Raw genomic sequence first — 5,392 nt, 5'->3', positions numbered from 1 at the left:
ACCCAGATCTGAAAAGTGCTGAGACAAGTATAAGAATGATTCAGCCTTTAGCACATCAATAAAACCACTATTAAATTTTGTCTCCATTTAGAACTTGAAAGCTATTGTGCGAGGCAAAAAAGATCAGTTCTGTTGATGTTTTGCTAGTCAAAGATTGAAATTCATCTTGAGGATAAAGTCCTTTTATCCCAGATGATGGGAAAGAGGAGTTTGTTTGCTGCTCTACTGTATACTGTGACAGACAGAAGATCCCTGGGAATTGGGCAAACATCTCATACAATGTTTCCAGGGTTATCACCCTTAAATGGGTCCTTGACTTCTCCCAGAATTACAGCTGAAGGAAATGGCAACTTTGGAATGTAGACTCTATGTCATCATCACATCTCCACTGGGCTTTTGCCCTACCCAGCCACTGCCCCCAAAACTCCAGGCACTTCCTAAACTGGAGATGGCAACCCAACTTTTCCTGGGCTGGCCTATCTATTAGGCACACCCACATAATTGCCTAGAGTGCCAAACCAGCCCTTTGGCATTGGGGTCTGCTGTGGCAAGTGGCAGCCCCAAGAGACACCCTTGGTCCCAGTGTGAGGCCCATGGCAGGGTTGCTCCTTCCCTACCTGTTTTTGAGGGGAGGGTGGGCCCTCTTTTTCCTTCCTTCCCCACTCCTTTGGGGGGGGGGATAGGGCAAGTGTTGGGGCCCTTTTCCAGGGCTGTTTTTGTCTTTGAATCCACCCCTGTTGGGAGGTATGGCACCACAGCAAGCTATATCCATTGAAGGCAGTGTACGTGAGGGTCTTCCCCATGGGGCTTGGATGGAAGAGGAGGGTGGCAGCTTTCCTATGGGGAGAGGAGGAAGGAACTAGTGGCTTTGCTGCAGTACATAAGGGTAGGAGAGTGGCAGCAGTTTCCCCATGGTGCAAGGGGGAGGATGTCAGCAGTGGCAGCTTCCCCATTGTGTGGCGAGGAGAAGGGCAATAATGGCTAATTCCCTATAGTGTGGAGGAGGAGGGCAGGTAGTGGCTTCCCTGTGGCAGGGGAAGGTGATGAAGTCATTTGCCTAGGGACCCAAAATCCTTGGATTAGCCCTGCCTACTTCAACCTGAAATGCTTTAACTAGCAGTTCCAGGGGCCTCGCAGAATTATTATCATATGCTATGTTCTCTCCCCAGGCATTGTACAATTTCCCCCAATAATCCTGGGATCTGTAGTTTGCTAACACTGTTCTCTTTGCATCTCACCTTGTGGTGACTTCCTTGCCTCCCCTTACGTAGCCTGTATCTTCTGCTTTTCTCATAAGAATGACAACATTCTCTGGGACACATCACATCCTTCAATATCACATTGTAGCTGTCTCTCAGGTGCAGGTCCTCCAAAATTTTAGAAGGTGTTAAAACCATTTTAATTTCAGATTGCCTCCAGGCAGGCTAATTTCAATACACAGTTGCTACAACATTTTGCTGGTTTGATAATAAACGCAGTTGCACTGTCGCAGCAATTTCATTTTATTTTTCTGCAGCTAACTTTCTCTTTAGAAAGGCACCCCAAGCCGGTTTCTGGAGAGGCAGTGTATATATTTTCTAAATAACAAATAATGATGATGATGATGATTCTGGAAGGCTTGAAGGAAATTACTGTTCCTATTGCCTTTGCCAAAGTGAGAATGACCATAACATGAAAAGTCCAGCATAGCTTAATGTCACTGTTGATTTCAGTATTGTGCTAAGATAAAAATACATGGAAGCCACCTTCAGTGAACACCTGTAACAAAGAGCAGAAATGCAAACTCATATGGATGGGCTAATAAACATAATTATCACCTCTGCACACAGATAAAATCAATTAACTTAAAATTCTTAATGTACCGTGAATCTGGAATCTGAAAGAAGCACTCCAGTACCATTACAAAATGCCACCCACAGTTAGTTTTAAATAGGTGCCCCAGATGACCTGTACACCCAAGTGGGAGCCTGGCAATGGATGGTGCCCTGGCAACTTGCCCACCTTACTAATGTTGCTCTTTAGATTTTGCTCTGTTTGCTTGCCCTCTAGCACTGCTCTGTTGCCTCTTCTTTGTCTCTCTCCCCTTCTTGTATTTAATTCATACATTCTGAAGTATTGCTCAGTACTTGTTATTTACATATTACTAATATTATTTGGGAAGCTCAGAGCAGCCTACTTATAAGTATCAAAATGTTTCTGAGCCAGAAGAACAACCTGACTGAGGCCTGCTTAGATTTAGCAATGTAACAGTATAATGTGTTCTTAGACTGTTCTCTGGTAAGTTAAAACTTGGCCGTTCTGCTAAAGTACAGTTTTAATTCAGTCTGTCACATTCCCTCTGAGGTAAAGTATGAAATATCCATGAACATGTCTTTGGACGAGGGCCTAAAAAGCAATATTACCAATGAAATGAAAGCCACAGCTGGAAGAACTGGGTTGCTTACATTACCCTTCCTTTCTTGTGTCTGAGATTAAAAAAAAAAAAAAGAATCTTCCCTTTGAGGTGGTGCTTTTGAAGATGGCAACTTGTGTATTCTTCCCTCAAAAAACTCCTTGGAAGAATGAAATATAGAGTTTACTATCTAATGTTCTTAACCCCTAAAATGATTTTTTCCCCCTACCCAACTGGAACTTCTATTCCACAATGTCATTTTTGTCACTCGTTTGTCCCTATTGATTCAGGGCGTTGTAAAGTGGCGATGAGCCTGCCAACAGCTTTATCTACAGTTGAGGCTGATTATATTTTAACGTGAGTTCATAGCCAGCTATATCAAGGTTTTGTCTGCCAGTAGAGACCCAGAAATGGACGCAAGATGTATATTTTTCCAAAACAAATGTTCTTTTACTGAAGGAGTTCGAATTCACACATACAAAAATGATCAGTCTCTCAGCACATACATTCAAGATTCCTTAAGCGTTACAGAAAGAAATGAAATAGATTATCAGTTACTTAGAGGGAAATAGGTGTATTTCGGTTGATACTTGCCTGGTTCCAGATGTCTTGTCTGTTGCAATGGTGATTGGAAGGGAAGGGAAAGGTCCCTGGGATTAATTGCTCATCCACAATGCTTAGAACGAGCCAGCTATTGTGGTTGAATGTCTCTGGCTGCACAACTCAGAGAGATTCAAACAAAGAGCTTCAACTCAAGGAAAGATGGGGGGGAAGGAATGTGGCCAGCCAGCAGCAGCTAGCTTAAAGCATGGTCTCTGCGTTATATACTGAATCTCCAGGTGGGTGGCATGTTGCCAGACTGTGGTCCCACCTCCTTACAAGTCCATCCCATAAACTACCCTGATTGGTGAATGCAGGAAAGGGGCAGGTTTTCTATGGGAGGGGCAATACTTGAAATTCTATCCTCTATCTCATGGAATGCCATTTGGCCATGTGTGCAGTTACAGCTTGAGGACATCTCTTTGTTCTGCAGATCGCTATCACTTACTCCAGGCACCTTCAACAGGAAATCGCCATTCGAATGCAAATCAAACCGTTGTAGAACATGACATCCAGTCTCTCAGCAATGGGGGATTTCCTTCTCAGAGTTGTTGTTTTTCTGCTAACAAAGGCCACCATGTGCTTCTTCTTCCCATGATCCTTTGAGCTGAATGTGTGCAAGCTACATTAGCATAAAAGACAGGCAAGCGTTTCCCTATGTGAAATCTCTCTCACACAGTAGGTGCTGCAAACAGCTTTATCTAGGCTCATGGTATTCAAGTGTGTGCACAGTCCATTTGGTGTGTGTGTGTAGCAGATATTAATTCATAAATTAGTCTGTTTCCCAACAGGGTCATCCCCCCACAATGTGTTTTGCTCTCTCTAATACTCCCAGGGGGAGCAAAACACACATGGAGAAGGGGGGACCCCAAAGCAATAGGGACAAAAGGGTGTCATCGCCAAGTCCCCTGAGCCCACCAATCCCCTGGAATACTGGTCACACAAGGCTGTCATTTGGCCCAACCTCTCTTGTGTGACCATGAGTCTCCTCTCCTGCCATCCCACCAGTGTCCAGAGACATTCTCAGCTCCTACTGCTTGGCATGAGCAGAGAGACAAGGTGGCTTAAAGCCCTAAGTTCACCTAACACCCAAAGCCCAGCAGGGGAGAGGAGTTCACAATCAGGAGGGTATAAAATGTGGATCCTCAGCCTAAGGACCCAGTTGCCAAGCCCCACCACTTCGGGTGAGCAGAGAGAGGGGGAGGCTCCAGGAGGGGAGAGGTGTTCACAATCAGGAACAAATGTTGAATGTTCTCTGAATGTGCTCTGCTGCTTTTAACAAGTTCCCTGCCTCTTTGTCTAACTGTCAAAAGCCAACAGAGGAGAGACTACAGAGCTGAGCTGGGGATCTATATAGCATTTGAGCCCATAGAGCAGAATGGGAACTCTGTTATTGACAGCCTGTAGTGCCTATTAAGCTTTGGAGGGCCCCTATTGGCATTTCCAGGACTGGAGAATTCCACTCGCCATTGCTTTGAAGTTTTGTAAACAGTTTAATTGAGTGGAGACAGTCTGTCTGGAAATGTATCCATTCACAAACCACCATGAACAGCATGAAAGTTCATGGAATGTTCGTGCCGGTTTCCCTGCCATGAACTTCGCGTCGCAAAACATGATCCAGCCAAAATTCATGATGAACTTCCATTCATGAGCTGGTTCGTACCCATTCCTAGTCCTGAAAAGATCTTTCATTGTCTTGTTACTGTTTGTGTGTTTTAAGTGTTGTCAAGTCACTTTCAACTTATGATAACCCTATGACTTAATCACCTCCAAAACATCCAATCATTAACAGCCTTACCTTATGTCTTGCAAACTGAGGGCCATGGCTTCCTTTATTGAGTCAATATATCTCATGTTGGGTCTTCCTCTTTTCCTGCTGCCTTTACCTTTTCCTGGTATTATTGTATTTTCCAGTGACTCCTGTCTTCTCATAAAATGACCAGCAGCCTCAGCTGAGTCATTTTAGCTTCTAGGGAGAGTTCAAGCTTGATTTGATCTAGAACCCACTTATTTGTGCTGGTGCTCCACGGCATCTGTAAAACTCTTGTCCGATACCACATTGCAAATGAATCAGTGTTCTTCCTGTCTTCTTCACAGGCCCATAGCTATGGTGGGGGCCCTTGAGGCCCGGCCCATCACACATCAACCAGGCTCCACAGGGCCTAGCTGCAAGAATTTTTTTTAAAATTAATTTAAAATTATTTTTAATTCTTTCTGTAAAGGTGCCCTGTGCCCTGCCCCCTTCCTGATTTGCTGGTAACCCTACATGCCACCGTGCCAGCTCTCCCTCCCTCTCCGTTCTCCCTCTCTGCCCTCCCTCTGTGTATTTCCCACGGTAGTCTGCCATGACTCTTCATCTTTTTTAGTTAAAAGTGCAGCTGATCCCTGGTAGGCACAGAC

Source organism: Gekko japonicus, unplaced genomic scaffold (assembly GCF_001447785.1).
Source record: "Gekko japonicus isolate JY-2015 unplaced genomic scaffold, Gekko_japonicus_V1.1 scaffold1890, whole genome shotgun sequence".
NCBI classification, from domain to species: Eukaryota; Metazoa; Chordata; class Lepidosauria; order Squamata; family Gekkonidae; genus Gekko; species Gekko japonicus.
This window is presented reverse-complemented; position numbering follows the sequence as displayed.